Source organism: Cetorhinus maximus, chromosome 3 (assembly GCF_964194155.1).
Source record: "Cetorhinus maximus chromosome 3, sCetMax3.hap1.1, whole genome shotgun sequence".
Taxonomy (NCBI): domain Eukaryota; kingdom Metazoa; phylum Chordata; class Chondrichthyes; order Lamniformes; family Cetorhinidae; genus Cetorhinus; species Cetorhinus maximus.
In genome coordinates this window covers 182,925,424-182,944,531 of record NC_135881.1, presented here as the reverse complement: position 1 = coordinate 182,944,531, position 19,108 = coordinate 182,925,424, and the positions used below count along the sequence as shown (strand labels likewise).

The 19,108-nt window shown below is 43.0% G+C and overlaps 1 protein-coding gene and 1 long non-coding RNA gene across 2 annotated transcripts in view; both read right to left on the bottom strand.

Annotated features, from left to right (window-relative positions):
• dap (death-associated protein) overlaps positions 1-19,108 on the bottom strand; it is a 62,176-nt gene that overhangs the window by 22,615 nt on the left and 20,453 nt on the right. The gene's annotated exons all lie outside the window — the stretch shown is intronic.
• LOC144679080 (uncharacterized) lies at positions 10,774-18,037 on the bottom strand. Its single transcript, XR_013576240.1, has 2 exons — positions 17,947-18,037; positions 10,774-11,723 (listed from the first exon to the last, which is right to left on the bottom strand). It is a non-coding gene; the product is annotated as an uncharacterized LOC144679080 (long non-coding RNA).

The window sequence follows — 19,108 nt, the reverse complement described above, 5'->3', positions numbered from 1 at the left end:
CCTAATCGCCCTCGAGGTGCTGGTGAGCTGCCTTCTTGAACCGCTGTAGTCCATGTTTCGTAGGTACACCCACAGTGCTGTTAGGAAGGGAGTTACAGGATTTTGTCCCAGTGACAGTGAAGGGATGGCATTATAGTTATAATCAGGATGGCGTGTGGCTGGGAGGGGAACTTCCAGGTGCTGGTGATGTTCCCATGTATCTGCTGCCCTTGTCCTTACAGGTGGTAGAGGTTGCAGGTTTGGAAGCTGCTGTCCAAGGAGCCTCTGAGTTTCTGCAGTGCATCTTGTAGATGCCAATATGCGTCAGTGGTGGAGGGAGTGAATGTTTGTGAATGGGGTGCCAATCAAGTGGGCTACTTTGTCCTGAATGCTGTCCAGCTTCTTGAGTGTTGCTGAAGTTGCACTCATCCAGGCAAGTGGAGAATATTCCATCACACCCCTGACTGGTGGCTTGGAGATGGTGGAGAGGCCTTGGGGAATCAGGGGGCGAGTTACTGTCTGCTGTAAGTATTGTTTTCAGCTCCTCCATACTTCCCAGCCTCTGACCTGCTCTTGTAGCCACAGTATTTATATGGCTGGTCCAATTCAGTTTCTGGTCAATGGTAAACCCGAGGATGTTGACAGTGGGGGATTCAGCAATAGTAATGCCATTGGATGTCAAGGGGAGATGGTTAGATTCTCTCTTGATGGAAATGGCCATTGCCTGGCATTTGCATGGCACGACTGTTACTTGCCACTTGCTTGGATATTATCCAGGTCTTGCTGCATTTAGACATGGAGTACTTCAGTATCTGAAGTCGTGAATGGTGAATACTGTGCAATAATCAGTGAACATCACCACTTCTGACCTTATGATGGAAGGAAGGTCATTGATGACGCAGCTGAGGATGGTTGGGCTGAGGACACAACCCTGAGGTGATATCCTGCAACTGAGATGATTGACCTCCAACAACTACAACCATCTTCCTTTGTGCTAGGTATGACTCCAACTAGTGGAGAGTTTCCCCCGATTCTCATTGATCCCAGTTTTGCTTGGGCTCCTTGATGTCACACTCAGTCAAATGCTGCCTTGATTTCAAAGGCAGTCACTCTTACCTCACCTTGCCGGGTAGATGCTAGCGCTGTAGCTGTACGGGAACAGCTTGGTTAGGGCTGTGGCTACTTCTGGAGCACACGTCTTCACCAGACCCAGTCTAGCAGTTATGTCCTTTAGGACTCGGCAGTCTTGGTCAGCAGTGGAGCTGCTGAGCCACTCTTGGTGATGGGGCATTGAGTTCCCCTACCCAGAGTTTATTCTGTGCCCTTGCCTTCCCTCAGTGCTTCCTCCACGTGGTGTTCAACATGGGAAACTACTGATCCATCAACTGAGGTGGGGGGTCGCGCGATAGGTGATAATAGCAGGAGGTTTCCTTGCCCATGTTTAACTTGATGCCATGAGACTTCATGCAGTTGAAAATCGATGTTGAGGACTCCCAGGGCAATTCCCTCCCTACGGTATACCACTGTGCTGCCACGTCTGGTGGCTCTGTCCTGTCAGTGGGACAGGGCATACCCAGGGATGGTGATGGTGGTGATGGTGTCTGAGACATTAGCTGGAATTTTTCATCCCCATTGGCACCAGGCGTCATGGCAAACAATATCGTGAGAAGGCCAAAAATCGGTTTCACACCATCGTGAAACCAGTTTGTGATCATCTGCTCCACCCATCAATGGTGGGCCGCATTTCCTGCCGCCATATGTCGGGAACTTCATTTTAATATATCTGCATCTAATTATAAGCACTGCTGGCTGAAATCATCCACTCACATTAAATTTACCGCCCACATTGGCGGGATAACATGCCAGCCCAGAACACATCTTGACAAGTGTGACTTGCAGAAGTCGGGACTTAGCATTAGGGCCTTGTGCGTATTATGGGCATCCAAGCAGCAGAAGATGCTGGAACCCGACAGCTCCCAGACCCTGGAGGAACACGTGCATCGCATGCCGGGTGGATTTTTGAAGGCGTGGCTCCGGCGCGAAGCAGCTCACGGAAGGTGGGAGATCTTCGTTGATGTCTGGGGTCTGCTTCAGGACATCAGTGTCTTGGCCATGGGCTGCTACAGATGGTTGTCGAGGAGCGAAGAGAGGAAGGACCAGCTGAGAGTGGGAGAGGATGGTATACCAGGTTTGGGGTCGGGGGGTGGGGGTAAAGGGAGTGGGAGAGGGGTATACCAGGGTGGAGATGGGGGGGCAGTGGTGGGAGAGGAAGGACCAGGTTTGACTGGGAGAGGAAGGCGTCAAGGGAAGGTGTAATGGGGGTGGGGGGGAAATGCGGCAACCAGGGAGGTCGGAGTCCGGAGGGGGAGTGGAGGAGGGAATAAAGGTTGGGGTGGTGGTGGGGGGGGGGGGGGGGAAGAGAAAGAGAGAGAGAGAGAAGAGGATGTCCAGGTAAATGCGAAAGGGAGGGGCCTGTGGAGTCTATGACTGCCTCCTGGGGAGCGGACTGAGGGTGGATGTGGTAGGAGGGAATGGGGAGTACGAGAGAGGGCATAGTGAGCCAGTAGGGTGAAAGAGTGGCCAGTAGGGTGAAAGAGTGAGGGTTCGATGGTAGCGGTAGCAGTAGCAGGGACAGCAAGGGTGGTTGGAGGGGACTTGGAGACAGACACGGACCCTAGGGGTGGGAGGGAAGTGGTCAGGGAGGTGAGTGTGGATGGGGGTGGGAATCTCAGGGAGATGGGGAATGCGCATGTTCACCTGGACATCCTGGAAAGAAAAGGGTTCTAGTTGGTAGGTGATGGTGGGGAGGTGGAAGGTGATGCCGGAGGAGGTCGACAGTGATGGGGGAAATGACATGGTTGACTGGGGGAGGGGAAAGTATGGAGGAGCTGAAAACAATACTTACATCAACCATGCTTCTGAAATTGAAAGCGTGAGGAGCCTGTGTTGGACGGGCATAGGTGTTGCACGGGAGTGTGATCAGTGGGTAGGCAGAGATACAGGTCAGCTCAGATGGACAGCTGAAGGAGAACCCCAACAAGGCGCTGAAAATGCTCGAGACATTGAGATGAGTGTGATGGAGGAAGGCTCTGCGTGCGTGGGATTGTGCTTGCATGAGGCTCCAAAATGGCCTGCCACACAAACACTCCTCCCTCCAGAATCCCTCGTGGGCCAACTGTGTGCAGCTGAACTGCCAGTGTGGGGGGTGGATGCAGGGAGAGGACTCACGAAGTCTGTCACTGAAGCTGAAAGGCACCATTACACATTATTCAGTGAAAGCGAATATATTTTCAGATTATTAAGTGACAAAGCATGTTCACCCGTGCAGCCACTTGTGATCAGAAATTCTTAACTTTTCTTGGCCTATCATTTCTTCTCGGTGCTGCCCTGGCATCCACAGGAAGGATGGCGCCAGTCTGTGCAATGGTTAGCCCTGTTGCCTTTGATGACTTCGGCATGGGCCTTCTGGAGAGGTGGGGCCTTGAGGGCCCTGGCTTGTTTTGGCTGCCCTGTCAGCCAGCTGCTCCTTCTGCTGTGACAGAGGAAGAGCTTGAGGGTTTCACAGGCAAAGGGGATTTGGAGGGAGCGGACAGCCTCTGAGATTCCTGAGTGGGTGACCCAGGGGTGTCTAGCGGCCATTTCTCCTCCCTTCGGGTACCCTAGGGCCCAGGCCTGACTCCTTGAGGGGGAGGGGCACCTGGAGGGATGTCGAGCTGCTCCGTTTCCCTCTCACGTTGCCACTGCAGGGACTCACCCAGAGCCGTGTGATACAATTGAACGGCTTGCTAGGCCATTTCAGAGAACATTTAAGGGTCAACCATATTGCTGTGGGTCTGGAGCAATGTAGGCTGGACCAGGCAAAGACAGTTGATTTTCTTTTAAAACCATAAAGGACATTAGTGAACCAAATGGATTTTTATTCACATCAGACTAGCTTAAATTCCAGATTTATTAATTGAATTTAAATTTCACCAGCTGCCCTGAACTCCAGATTATTAGCCTGAGCCTCTGGATTACTAGTCCAGTGACACTACCACTATGCCACCATCTCCCCCTGAACTCACAGCCTCATTAGCACTGAATATACATAGACACCTTGAACTGCTCAAAATAAAAACTAGAGTAAAATAATCCAAAAGCGATATTTAGAGTGGCTCCCAGTTGTACAAGAAATAGAAATTATTGGATAAAAAAAAAAAGCCCAAAGTCTGTCTAGTTGGGTTCTATAATCCTGGTAGTCATGTGATACAATGACAAATCTTATGGAAATTAATCTCCATCAGTTAGTCGACAACAGATCCTGACAGGAGGCAAGGAAATCTTCAGTGGTGGAAAGGTTTGGGTAACTATAGGTCTAAAGCCACCTGTTCCCCCTAGCCATCTAGGCAGTTACACTATGCAGTTTCTCAAATTACTCAACTGTACATCAAAATATGATTTTATGCAAGAAATTATTTCAATAAAGGGTGGCTATCAAATCTCAAAAGCATTGCTGCTGGCTGCATATAACCTAGTTTTAAGTGGTTACGCTTTTGTAAATGTGAGAGCACCATGCATGTGACTCATCTGCATAGATGCAACGGTGCGCATCATGTGACTTAGTCGGCACCTGACTTAACCAGATTTCAAGCTTTGCAGATGGTGATAAGTGCCTTTAAATAATGTTTAGATTTGATATCTGAAATAAAATCAGGTTAGTGTCCTTGTAATTCAATGACAGTTTTAACATAAAATATAACACCTCAACACTTCAATAAGAAACAGAACTTTAACAAGGAATGAATTAAACCTTTTTATGGTATTATTAAAAAAGGCAATAGATTTGGAGAAATAAATTAGAAGTTGTGCAGCACTAATGCTGGCTTTTGGGTTGTACGTACCCAGATGATTACACCCCCACATTTTTTCAGCCATGGGGAATATTAACAGACAGGATGGCTGCCTTATATTTCATCAAGCATAACTGCATTAACTTTATTCCATGAATGACTGATTTCTGTAGTGACTAAAGTGGGGATTGAAGAACTACACAGCATCCAATGTCACCTCAGCCTCCATCAGCGTGACAATTTCCAATCTGTTACTCAAAGGTAGGGAAAACATACAATCTGCAATGAAGGCATAGAATCCCACTCATCTTCACATTCACTGTCAACCATGGCTCAGTTGGCAACACTCTTGCCATTGAATCAGAAGATTATGGGCTCAAGTACCACATCAGGACTTGAGCACAAAAATCAAAGCTAACAATCCATTGTAATTCTGAGGGAGTGCTACATGGTTGGAGGTGCCATCTATTGGACGAGACGTTAAACCAAGGCACCATCTGCCCTCTCAGTGGGGGATGTAAAAGATCCCTTAGCATTAATGTGAAGAGCAGCAATGGGATTATTCCTTGTGTCCTGACCAATATCTTTCCCTCCAACTCACGAAAACAGTGGTCATTACCACATTGCTGTTCTTGGGAGTTTGCTGTGCACAAATTGGTTGCAGCATTTCCTATACTACAACAGTGGCTACACTTCAAGAGTACTTCATTGGCTATAAAGGACTTTGAGACATTGTGATGAAAGGCACTCTTATAAATGAAAGTTTTTCTCCCCACTTTATACGCGGGTCTCTGCTGAGAAGTGGTGATTTTATTCTCTTTTGGGTCCTTCATCTCTAGTCCTGATTTTCCCCCAGTGTGACCCCATTTTAATGCCTCAGGCTTTGTGACCCCAGAGTGAAATTTGAGGAGTACAAGAGCTGTTGAACTGGGGGAATGGGGGAGTGGCTTCAGTTCCTGTTACGTGGTGGGAAATGGAAGGCTTCAGTTGCTGATTTGGGGGAGGGGGGGGGGGGGGGGGAGAGAGAGAGACTTCAGCTGCTGAAGGGTTGAAGGTTTCAGTTGCTCAGTGGGGACTGGCAGGCTTCAGTTGCTGGTGGGATTGGGGCAGGGGGGGTGGAGAGAAACGGTTTCAGTGTTGCTAAGAGGTTGGCGGGGAGAAAAAGGCCTCAGTATTACTGAGGGAAGGTGCAGGGAGGCTTTAGTTCTTGACCAAGGAGAACACAGTGGGGACAAAGGAGTTGAGCATTGGGGGAGTTGATGAAAAGGCTGGAATCTCCAAAAAAAGAAACTAACACCTACCTTTCCACAGGCTTTTTTTTTTGCAGCAGTAATTGGGCCTCAGAGGGCAGTCCATTAGGGTACGCCCACCAGTAGAAAAAAAATGTATTAAAAGAGCCTCACAGCTGTCAGAAATTAGTCCGAGCTCCTCTGAAGCCATTGCTGCCTCGGAGCTCACAACTCCAAAATCTCATCTTGCGACCCCAATGGGGGTTGTGGCCCATAGATGGGGAAGCTCAGCTATAGTCACTAATTATATGGATGAGACATTAAACCAAGGACATGTCTCAGTTAGACGTAAAAGGTCCCATGGTTCTACTTAGAAGAACAACAGTGGGATCGCCCCCAGTCGTCTGGCCAACATTTACTTCTCAAGCACTCTCTCTACAACACGTTATCTAGTCACCTCAGCAGGTAGACAGGTCTTCGGTTTAATGTTTCATCCAAAAGACAGCACCTCTGACATTGTTACATTCCCGTGGTACTGCACAGGGAGTGTTAGCTTAGATTGTGTGTCTAGACTGGGACATTTACAGTATACAGAAGCTAGCTCCTGTCAAGCAAGGTTACTTTACCACCAGCTGAGACAGTTGTTGCATGGTCCAATTGCAACCTGGTCCCACAGATTGATATTAATGGGGCTCTATTTCCGCAGTGGTGGTGTTTTTGCTTTGGCCCTATTTTGTATTGACACAGGTGTTCATTTGCGCTCAGTTAAAAACCGTTAACCGAAACAACCTAAATTGCTTTTGACAGGTAGGTACAAGACTTGCATACAAAATATGAAACAGGCAAATTCAGGGTTTTTTTTTTCCTCCAACAGTTACCTGTTGCTCAACAACAACTTGCATTATAGTAAAACCAGACATTTAAGGTGTAGGGATCACAGTAAGATTGAAAGAAAAAAATATAACTTTAGATATAATTTTTATATATGCACAAGGAATTTAAAAAAAGTCAAACAATAGTTTATTCTGTCCACAGCATTCTGTTGATGCTTTTGTTTCTAGGGAATAACAGGATTGAGAAGGGGATGGGGGAGCCGAGTGATTAGGCAAACAGTCAGATAAAGATTGTTTAGGAGGAAACAACAGCTGAGCAGGAGTCACTTGTAACCAGCAGGTGCAGCTAACAACCCGATGAACGGTCGGAAACAAGAGAACTGACTGGTTGCAATTGGAATTATATTTTCCCGGATGGAGGGATGGGTCAGATAAAAGGGCAACCTGTGGAGATGATTATTAATCAATCATAGGAATTTGCCAGATGTCCAGTGTTTGATGTACTGTGTCTGAAATGCTGCCCTTTCAGTTTCCAGTCTTTATTGTCTGAAATGTTTGAATACCACTGGTGGAAAGGACTATTAATACTTTATCATTTATAATGAGTGAACCATTGATAGTGAGCTTTAAAAAAAGTTGCAATTTAAACTACTACTCCAAGTAATTGGACTCAGGGGATGCAGAAAGGCCAGATATGAAGAGAAAAACACAGTAATGTTCCCTACTTCAAGACTTCAATTTTTGACATCAAAGCCAACGAGCATCAAATCAAATAAGCTGTCAAGAAACAATATGGAATTATGTTGCTACTTCTCTCTCCTTCTTTAACAGATCTCTTAAAATCTGCCTTTCAGACCAAGCTTCTTCAGACCTGTCCCAAAATTATCTTAGGTGGCGTCAGTGTCAAATTTTGTTTAATAATCCGCCTATGAAGGACATGGGACATGTTACTACATTAAAGGAGTTATATAAATGCACGTTGATTTTGCCGTCACTGAAGTCAATACCCTTATCAGGGCCAATGGTGGGAAGATAGCCTACGTTAGTCTAGTGCCCTGACCATCATGCACTGGATGCTGCTAATATGGTTGGCATCATCAAAACTGGTTTCAAGAGGAGATGTATAACATCGCAGCAATATGTTAAAACACAGTAAAAAGCACATTGGTGTCTGCACCAATAGACTCAGAATGTAACAGCTGATATTGGCCAAAAATTTGCCAGAGGGAAGCATCTTGCAGTAGGCCAAGTTAGAATTTTTTCCTCATCAGTCAGCTTGAAAAATATTTGCACTGCAAATAGCTGAAGTAGAAGCTGATAATGGCATGGCGAGAACAACAGGGCATCTGGTACCTTGGTGAACAACAGAAACAACAGCCTTTCTCTTCAACTAATGAAATTTAAGGATGAAGAGAGAAACAGCGTAACGACAGAAAAGGAACAGGGTGAATTAAAAATCAAATCAGGTACAGAAAGGGGAAGAGGTTAGATTGAGAGAGAAAAAAAATTAACATGTAAAATTTTAAATTTTAAAAACCCCAGGAACAATTTACTTCCTACAGAACGAGATGCCATAGATATTAAACATTCCCTTTAATAGCTTAAGAGGTTGAGTGACATTGCAGAAACATTAATCTTGTCATTAGAAGGGCTCTTATGTCAGTAACTTTCTGCAATGACTTTATTCTAATAGCACAAATGCGTCAATGCCTTGAAACTAATGGAGAGATTGAGAGCAAGCTTCCTTTGTTACCAGGTTAAGACTGGTGTAAGTCATCCAGCAATTGGTGGCAATTCACAACAAGGTGTATCTCCTCTTCACCACAAATTGCTATCTTATGTACAAACTAACAATCGCTTACATATTAAATTTCCTAGTAAATTTTAGACAATGTCTCTTTACTTCCATTCACAGCAAGATGAAGAAACTCTCCCAAATAGAACTCCAAAGTGATTGAAACCATCAATTCCTACAACAAGGCAATTGGGAGATGATACCATTAAAATAGTGCAGCTGTATTGCAGGATTGTAGGCAAACACAGCCTAAATTCTATGAGTATACATATTTGAAGTGCAATGATTGCCAACTCATTGGACACTTGCTTCTCCTTCCAGCTGTCCCATGACACCAGGAGTGTCTACTTCTTCATCCACTGATTTTACCTGCCTGAATTTTGAGGACTTGGAAAGGTCTGCTCTCAGTGATTGGCTGCTTCGATGTTATTCATCTGCTGAAGTTATCCTCCAATAGCAGCGAGGGTAGCCCTTTCTAAGCCTCTGGAATTTAAGCAGATGAAATCAAAATAGAGGGAGCTTGCACCAATGCAAAAGAAAAACTAAGTCATTTCCCCAAATAACTATGCCGTTTGAAACCACGACAACAACTTCAGATTATTACTTTAGTATTGTCCCTAATAGGCAAAACACATATCAGGATTACTGTGTAGCAAAAGCAATTCAACATTATAGGAGCAATCTTTGGCAACTGTTGAAAGAGTTTCTGTGTGATTGGCTAGTGATCAACACTCAAAGTTATGGTGTTGGAACTATTGCCAGGAAAATACTACTTTCTCATCTTTAACCAGAAGTGAAGAGTCTTTCAGAGATGGAGCTGTCTGGATAAGTTTCCATGCATGGTTTTAGCGGGGGTGCAGTGGGTTGAGCGACTAACATGTCTGATTGCCTGAAATAAAAGGTGAGGTTTTATTTCGCCTTAATCTTCAGGAGCCACGTGAATTTGAAGAAAAATATATTAAATTGTTCTTAAGGCAATTCAGAGATAAATGCAACGGTTATTTAACAAGTTAAAGTTTCGACTTAAAATACATCCAATGTGTCAACTTGAAGTTAGAAAGTAAAGATTGCTGATGAATCAGGAAAGACTACAGATGCACTCGAGAGCCTAAGTCAGCACGCTGCAGAAACAGCAGTTAGATTTCTATCTGATCACAGATGGAGTACGTTTTCGTATTGAGCCTGTCAAAGATATAGACTTAAAACAGGAAGATGGCAGCGGATGTAATGGGAGATAAATATTACATTAGTTACTAAAGCAAGGTTCAGGAATGTAATTTGAGCTTTCCCTAGAGAATCCTCTAAGGACTGAAGGTAAATGAATATCATGCTACAATTATCCAAATGAAGTACTTAAATTTCATTACCGAGAAAAATGCAAGATGATTCTATATTTTGCTTAAGGCCAAATGGTGAAACACTTGCACAAGTACAAATCTGTTAGAGCAATAGGAGTAGACCATTCACCACCTTGAGCCCATCCAGCCAGGCAATCAAACCATGATTGATTTGTGCCTGAACTCTATTAATTCTTCTTTGCTCCAAACACACTGCAATTTAAGCTAAGCCCTGTATTACCTCACTAGTAGCCTGCAGTAACAGAGGTTACTGACACATGAAAACCTTGCAATCAGTGGGCTGGACAAGTACAGAAACTCACCATCTCCATTCTGGCATTGCTGTGTTATCAGTAAAGTGTACACGTAAGCTTAGGAGTGAAATTAAAGATACGCTTGAACTGTGACCCTTTTTTACCCCAGATAGATGTATGGATCAGTGTACAAATTTTAGCTTCTTGTGCAACTGTGCCAGCCTGTTAGTATAAACAGTATATAACGGACTGCAGGTATTCTCAACAATTAATTGTGCTAGAAATTAAGGAAAGAGCAAAAGAGAATTAGGCAAAGAGAGAGGAGGAATAAGAGACACACACAAAGGCAAGGGGAAGAAGCGTCAGTCAGTCAGAAGGAAAAAGATGCATTTATATAGCACGTTTCAAAGCACTTTACAGCTAACAAAGAATTTTTGAAGTGTATTCAACAGTACAATGTAGGAAATGAAGCAGGCAATTTGTACACTGCAAGGTCCAATAAACAGCAACGAGTTAATATCCAGGTAAACTGTTTTAATACTTGAGGATTGAGAGGCAACCACCCCAACTCTTCTTCAGAAAAGTGCCATGGTATCTTTTATGGCCACTAGGGTGGCAGTCAGAGCCTTGGTTGAACAGTTCACACAAAAGATGGCACCTCCAGCAGTGCAGCACTCCTTCAGTACTGCATTGGGAGTGTCAATCTACAATATATTCTCAAGTCTCCAGAGCAGGATTGAACCCACTAGCTTCTAGCTCAAGTCAAGAGTACGACCACTGAGAAAACAGGGCCTGCAGTTGGTTCGCCGGTCCTCCCATCGAATCCAGAGAATGCTGGTGGAATTTCTCTAGTACTCTTGAGTGTCGGTAATACACAATTCAGGTCCCACAGCAGTACAGGAGTGTGGTGATGACAATGCTCTGTACACTAGGGCTTTTGATGACTTGCAGAGGTCTTCGTTGTCAAACACTCAGAGCATCTTTGAAATGTTTTCTTTGTCCTCCCCTGGAAACCTTGGCAGCCACCTCTCCCAAAAGGCCACCACTGACAGGGAGATCCGACACCGGATTAGCTGTGCAGCTTGGCTGAAAGGAAAGCACTTCAAAGATACTATGAAGCTCTCCTTGAAGCACAGCAGCGTTGACATTAAATGACTGGGAGGAGCTTGCTACCAATCATTCAAAATAGCAACAAATTGCACATCAAGCTGCATCAAGTCCAAATGCCTTAATGATAAGGCAGAGCCCCATTACCTCGTGGGACATCCTGCCCCACGTGCCCAAAGATCCGCGGTTCCAGAACTGGCCTGTTTAGTCACATGAAGACCCACGCAGAAACCTGCGGCCCTGAGTAGACATCATCCTCGAATAGAGACACAGCTGGCAATAACCACTGACAACTTTGTGTCCCTGGCTATTTATTCTACGTGTCAAGGTGAAATCCTCTGGCTGTTGGCCTCAGAAATGCTGGGAAATTGTGAAGCTGAAGATTGGTATGAATACAAAACGTTGCAGTTAAAAATTCAGGACATATCTCAAGCAAGTAATTAAAATAAATGGTAAAAATCTTAATGAGCTACAACAACACACTGAGATAGAATTACTGCAGTGATATCTCCCTTACGGCCGAGCACTTCTAATCACAGCTCACTTTACAACATTTCAATGTCAAGACATTGTGCCTTGGGAAAGTAATGTCGTGAGATGAAGTACTGCATATGCACCTAGTGAAGTGTACTCAACATTTCAGTAATGGACCAAAAAAAATGATTAATGACTAATTAATGCATTTGATGCCATTTAAAAAAAAAGGTCCCAATGCCAGAACATCAAGTTGCATTGCAACCAACAATTTAAAATCAGATAGGAATACAACAACCTGTATTTATATAGCATCTTTAAATGAGGTGAAACATCTGAAGGCACAGAGGAGAGTGTATATCAGGCAATAATTGACACCATGACAAAGGAGGAAATATTAGGACAGGTGACCAAATGCTTGGTCAAAGAGGTAGCTTTTAAAGGAGCATCCTAAAAGGATAAGAGGTGGAGAGAGGTAATGGGACTTGGGAAGGAATTCCAGAGCTTTGGGCAGAGAGCTGAAAGCACAGTGGCCAATGGTGGAGAAGTGGTGGTGGGGGGACACACGAGGTTAGAGTTGGAGGAATGTGGAGTCCTTGGAGGGTTGTAGGGCTGGAGGAGGTTACAGCAATAAGGAGGGGAAAGGCCATAAAAGGGATGAGATTTTAATATCGAGGAGTTGGTGGACCAGAGGTCAATGTTGGTCGGTGAGCACAGGGCTGATGAGTGAACGTCACTTGCTGATGCAAGTCAGGATACAGGCAGCAGAGATTTGGATGAGCTCAGGATCATGTAGGGTGGCAAATATTAGGTCAGCTAAGAAAGTATTGCAACAATCGATTCCAATTTTAGGACAGCAAGCACGGGCTGGATTAATTCTAAATGCATCAGCTGGCAATCCATTTATTGTAAACAATAAAAATTCTATAGCAAAATATTAATACTGAATTATTTATTCAATAAGCAATTAAGATTTTACAGGAGGATGCTAGAGTAACTGAAGCTCTGCTTTATTGTCCAGTTTCTCCTTTAGATGCTTGCCTCTATCCAACCCATTGGTTTTTGATGCAATTGTCAAGACCTCTAGCCGTGGAAAATTCAATTATGTAATCAGCTGGGTGTTCGTAGTTTCACAGCCCTGCGCACATGGCACATAGTCAGGTCTGAACATTTATTGTGGCTTGCATTTTAACATCATTTGGTTTGATGCCATCTGCCTGAGAACAGCTGTAAAATGTCTCCATTTAAAACATCTAATTAGTTCTTTATGATTTTCTTTTTCTCTGGTTTAAGGTGGTTTAATTTTGATTACAATAATCTGTTTAGTCGTGGGTCTTCCCTTTTAGCCTCAGTGCAAAACTCCTGGATTTTAAAATTTGTATAAACATGTTTTCTTTAAAAATCCCTTAATGATTAAGTCAAGAAATGAATAATATAGTTTAAATAGGGAACTTGATGCATTTTTAAATGAATGCTGAACCAAATTCAGAGAGCAGTCTATTTTTGAGTAAACATTTATTTGAAGTTTAAAAAAAAATCCTGTTGTTAAATGTTCAAGCAATTTAGTCCACAGATTCACGAATGCAGGAGTAATTACCAAGCTGGCTGCTGAATAAAGTAAAGATGTATTGGGACAGAGTTTTTTTTTCACATTGTTTAAAGAGTCAGGACTTCACAAGAGAATTTAAAAAAAAAAATGTATAAGAGAATGCCAATTTATAATTATCACTGCTGTATCAACACCTCCAGCCCAGAGGCAGGATGCTAATACAGCACGTTCTTATAGTCACTGTTGCAACTGTTACTTGCAAATATTTAAATTTAAAGGCAATTGCACATATCCTCATTTACAGTCCAATTTGCTAAAGAACGCATGCAAATATTAACAATATGACGACGAGTGGATTATTCCCTTTCTGGATGCATGACTGCAAAAAGGGAAATAAAAGGGCAAGCTTTAATCGCATTTAAGGCAATGGCATGAGGCAGTGATGTTAGTCAGGCCCATGTACTCTGAATCTATAAGCTGATTACACTCCTATTTGCCCATAAATATTATTCCTTGTGTTATGAATTAACAACTTGCATTTACATAGTACCTTTAATAAAAATGAAAGGCTTACATTTATATAGTGCTTCTCATGACCACAAGGCATCTCAAAGTGCTTTACAGCCAGATAAGTATATTCTGAAGTGTAGTCACTGTTGGAAACGTGGCAGCCAAGCTGCGCACAGCAAACACCCACAAACAGCAATGTGAGAATGACCAGATTATCTGTTTTTGTGATTTTGATTGAGGGATAAATGTTGACCAGGATAGAAGATATCTCCCCGCTCTTCTTTGAAAACGTGCTTTGGGATCTTTTACATTCACCTGAGCTGGCAGATGGGGGCCTCAATTTAACTTCTCATGCAAAAGACGACATAGAATAAGGTCCTAAAGCACTTTACAAGAGCGTAATCAGAAATAAATGACAACAAGCCAAACAAGGAGACATTAGAATCGGTGACCAAAAGCTTGGTCAAAATTAAACATGCTTTCATCTTGAAATGCAGTAAGTGGAGGGGGGGAGAGGTGCGGAGGAATACAGAGCCTTGCTTTCATCTACCTTCCTTCAGATAGCCAGCTAAGGTCCTGAACTCACCACTGATTACAAGGTTGCATCCTACCTCAGCACATTTCTTGCTCGTACACTGTTCTACACCAACTTCTTTTGATATTATGATCACAACTCCTTTTTAGGGTTTCTAGAGGATTCAAAGTATAGGGCAACATATATGGACAAAACTGGCACAGCTTTAAAGTTACAAAAGAAAGAGAACCATGAAAAAAGTCTTGGTCATCTCTTAGGTGCCTGACAAGTCCCAATTATTTTGCTTATCCAGTAGCGAGTGTTAAAAACACATGCAGCACAACATAGATCTGAACACACCCTTGTTTCAACAAGTGCTAAAAATCAAACTGAAGTGATCAAGAACAGACAGACCCGATTAAAGGGTTGTATGTGATCAGCAAAGTGATCAAGCCACACTGATAGCTTTGCTGTTATATGCATGCTTAGCTGCTGAGAACCTTCTACAGAAAGGAACAACAAAAGAGAGACGTATGTAGCAGTGTGTGTAAAAAAAAATTCAGAATTTTAATGAGAGTTCTTATCAGCTGCATTAAGTTAAGTTATCTCTATACATTTAGGCATGAGTTTTGCCAGGTTGGGCTCCTGGTGGTCAGCTATGAGCTCGGAGACCTGTACAATTTTTTTTCCCCCAATGAATTTTAATGACTAGATAATTGAGAGAGCTATGATGGGCACACTGACCTTGTGCCCAATTGTTTAATCTGGCCTTAGGTTAAACCAGGCTTGCTGCCCAGACCACTAACTAATCAAGTTTGCCCCTTAGTAAGTAAAACATTAATTTCAATAAATGAGGCATTTTTCATATTACACAGGAGCTGGGTTTGATCGCACTAACATAAAAGGAATTGGAAATTTGCTATCATGGAAAACCTAGAAAATAAAATCTTCCACCTAAAAGAGAGAAGGCTTTACCTTAGAAATCAATATGACAAAGGCAAAGAATCAGCCTGTACTGTAATTATTCTGCATAGTTAATTGCAGAACAAGAGAAATGGGATGGGGAGGGGAAGGGGAACAATTATGTTCTGTTGGGATCCTTCAAATTAGACAAGAGAGTCTACTAGCACTTTCACATTTAAAATTAGGGCTGCAGAAAAAGGACATCAAAGTGAAGACTCTGAAGTCTGAGTGTTGGTCACCCAAGTTTATTTGATGTAACATGGCACTGGTGAATGTGGAATCCATTGGGAAGGCCAGTGGGAAAAAGTGGCTTGATCACTCTTGGGATCCAGGAAAGTTGAGTCCCACATGGTTTTGGGGAACATTGAGCTTACCTCCTTTATATTGTCAAATGCACCCGCGACATCATCAATCTAAAAGTGCCCATGGCAACCATTCAACAAAATTGTGACAATATCTATTAATGATGCCCTTAAGCACAGGATGGAACCGAGTCTAGTGAGGATGACTTTAAAAGAGAACAATGGTGCAAATGGGGGTGGGGGTGGGTGGTACGAATTGCAATTGGAAGAATGCTTCACAACCAGCAGTGTTTTTTTTTCAAACATGGAAGATATATAATCTTGTCTTTCCTGCAATATTCCAATAAAGGTAGAGACTAGTTATCTTACATTTCATTTCTATCAATGCCACCCTAACCTACCCACTGGGCGGTACCCAAGAACCACAGGGAAATCAATAGATGTACAAGAGATGTCACTGATATTCTCTGTTTTCTCTGTATGTCTACTGTTTCAGAGTTTAAAATTAGGAATTCAAGGTATTAGGGAAGTACCATGTCAATTCCTGGTCATTACAAATATAGCACATAGCTTTAAAGATCTACTTTCAGCTTTCTTGGAAAGGAAACATGACAAAATTCAAGTACAGTCCTCTCCTTTTGGCTTCTCCCATTTTACTTGGGATCGCCACAATGCTGGTTGATCAACCTTCTCCCATCTCCTCTGGCAGTTGCCCATTCCTCTTCCAATCTCAACACATTTAAGCCACCGCATCTTTCCATTTGGTGTTAGGCCTTCCTCTTCTCATTCTTGGCAGTCCCATCACCCTCACTTGCCTCATCACATTGCCTCTCTCTCTCTCTCTCTCTGCGACAGATGACCAAACCATTTCAATCTCTTCTCAGCTACTTCATTCTGTGCTCCCACAATCTTCACTGACCCCCTGATGTGCAGATTCCTGATTTTATCCTTTCGTGTTACTCCACACAACCGTCTCAACCACATCTCATTAGCATCCAGCCATTGTTCCTGTCTTCTTCATGGTGCCCAAGTTTCTGCATTATAGAACAAGGCCAGTCTCACAGCTGACATAGATTTTTCCTTTCAGGTTCAACGATATTTGCTAACACAGAACACTCCATTGTAGTTCTTCCAATTACTCCAACAGGGGTTAATATGTTACTTAATTTCCATTTTGTGAAGATGGATATTATGTTTTTTAAATATTTTGGGGAATATGGTGGTATTCTGTAAAGGCGGCTGTGTATGTGAGTGCATCCATTATTAATTAAAACTGGGGAAAGGTTAGTAAAGAAAGCTTGTCTGTGGGAACTGAGAGATTAAAGGGTAAACATGCTAGTTGCAAGCATTTGTAATGAGAGGCTCTGGTGAAGTGGATTTACAAGCAAATAGGTTGGGTTTTAAAATTGGCATTAGGTTATAGGTAGGGATTTGAATTTTCAGTTGTGAAATTTCAAAGGGGAGTTTCTGGCAAGGGACTTTGACAACTTACAAAGATTTCATAAGTAAACAAGGAAAAGTTATTACATTTTATTCAACCCAAAAGTGTAGGCAATAGGAAAACATGAAAAAATGTTACATTTTGGAAAAGTTGAATTCAAAGAGGTGTTGAGGACAATGGAATCTAAGACGAAAGGAGAAAAGGATATTTAAGGAAAGCTGTTTAGTTGAGTTGTGGCGGCTATGTCCTGAGACCAGATCTGCGCTGGGAAAAGGTGTGAAAGTTGTGAATTTGAAGCAGCCATTGAGTTTTCAAGCCAGAGAAGTTTTTGTTTTCAGAAAGCAGCCAGTCTCTGAAGCTTTCTTATGGATTTCCACAGCAAAGTGGACGAGAGTGAGAAGTCGTGTGGTATACCTCTACTAAAGTGACAGCAGTTTTTGCTTTGGGTAATATTACTGGATTTTATGGTTAAAAATCTATAAGGGAGCTGTTGCCAAGTAGTTTACTTGTGTGTTTTGACCAAGTCGGTTTTTTTTTGGGTGGAGGGGGAGGGGGGGAAAGAGAGAATGGGGATGTTTTGTGAAACTGGTTTTTAAACTGTGTAACTTTAATCTTGTATGCTTAAGTTATTTTTTCCTTCAGTTAATAAGTCTTTTAATTTTAAAATCCTAATAAAAGTGTTACTGGGATTCTAAGCTTCTGGGGTCAGTAGTTCTTTCCCTCGTTTTCAAAGTAGAAATTAAAAGGTTATGATCAGCAAGACCAGTTTCCCTCTGGGATTTGGTTTGCTCAGCAAATAACATCAGCCATGGGCATAACAATTTCCATACTTCCATTTTCGGCCACCAGGGATTGTTCACTCTATCTGCCTTTCAACTCAAGCAGCGCCAGTTAACCTAATGAGTGTCTGTGTTCCAGAGCTGTGCTCCAAGGGTGAAAGATACAACATAAGAATATAAGAACTAGGAGCAGGAGTAGGCAATTCAGCCCCTCGAGCCTGCCCTGCCAATCAATACGATCATGGCTGATCTCATTTCAGCCTCAACTCCAATTTCCCACCCTCTCCCCATAACCTTTCAACTCGTTACTAATTTAAAATCTGTCTATCTCCTCCTTAAATTTATTCAGCGTCCTGGCATCCACTGCACTCTGAGGTAGTGAATTCCACAGATTCACGACTCTTTGTGGGAAAAGTAATTCCTCCTCATCTCTGATCTAAATCTATCACCCCTTAGTCTAAAACTATGGCCTCTCATCCTAGAATGCCCCACAAGGGGAAACATCCACCCCACATCTACTTTGTCTATCCCCTTTAGTATCTTAAATACCTCAATTAGATCGCCTCTCATCCTTCTAAACTCTAGCCAGTATAGGCCTTAACGGCTCAATCTTTCCTCATAACACAAGCCCTGCATCTCTGGAATCAATTTAGTCTAATCTAAGGAACAACATAAGGAACAGGAAGAATGGGAGTAGGCCATTTGGCCCTCCAGCCTGCTTCGCCAGTCAATCAGACCATGGCTGATCTGATGTGGACTTAACTCCACTTTCCTGCCTGTCCATTACTCTTGACTCCCTTGTCAATCAAAAATCTCTCTAACTCAGCCTTGAATGACCAGTTCTTCAGGGGAGCTCAATACTGCTATCAGCAGCATCCAAGACAGAACATCTTTATCTACAGGAGATTTCAATGCAGGAGTGGGCACGGACCATGAGGCATGGGCCTCCTGCTTCAGGCATCATGGTTAGGGAAACATAAATGAAAATGGACAGTTACTACACGAGCTTTGTGGAACTAACACCTTTCAGAACAAGCCATGCCACAAGGTGTCCTGGGTACATCAAGGATTATGATATAGACCAGCTGGACCTGATCACCCAGAATGACTCTCTCAATAGCATTCTCAATACACACAGCTACCACAACACTGACTGTGATACAGATCATGCCCTGGTGTGCACCAGAATACAATCCTTGAAAATGTTTTCATT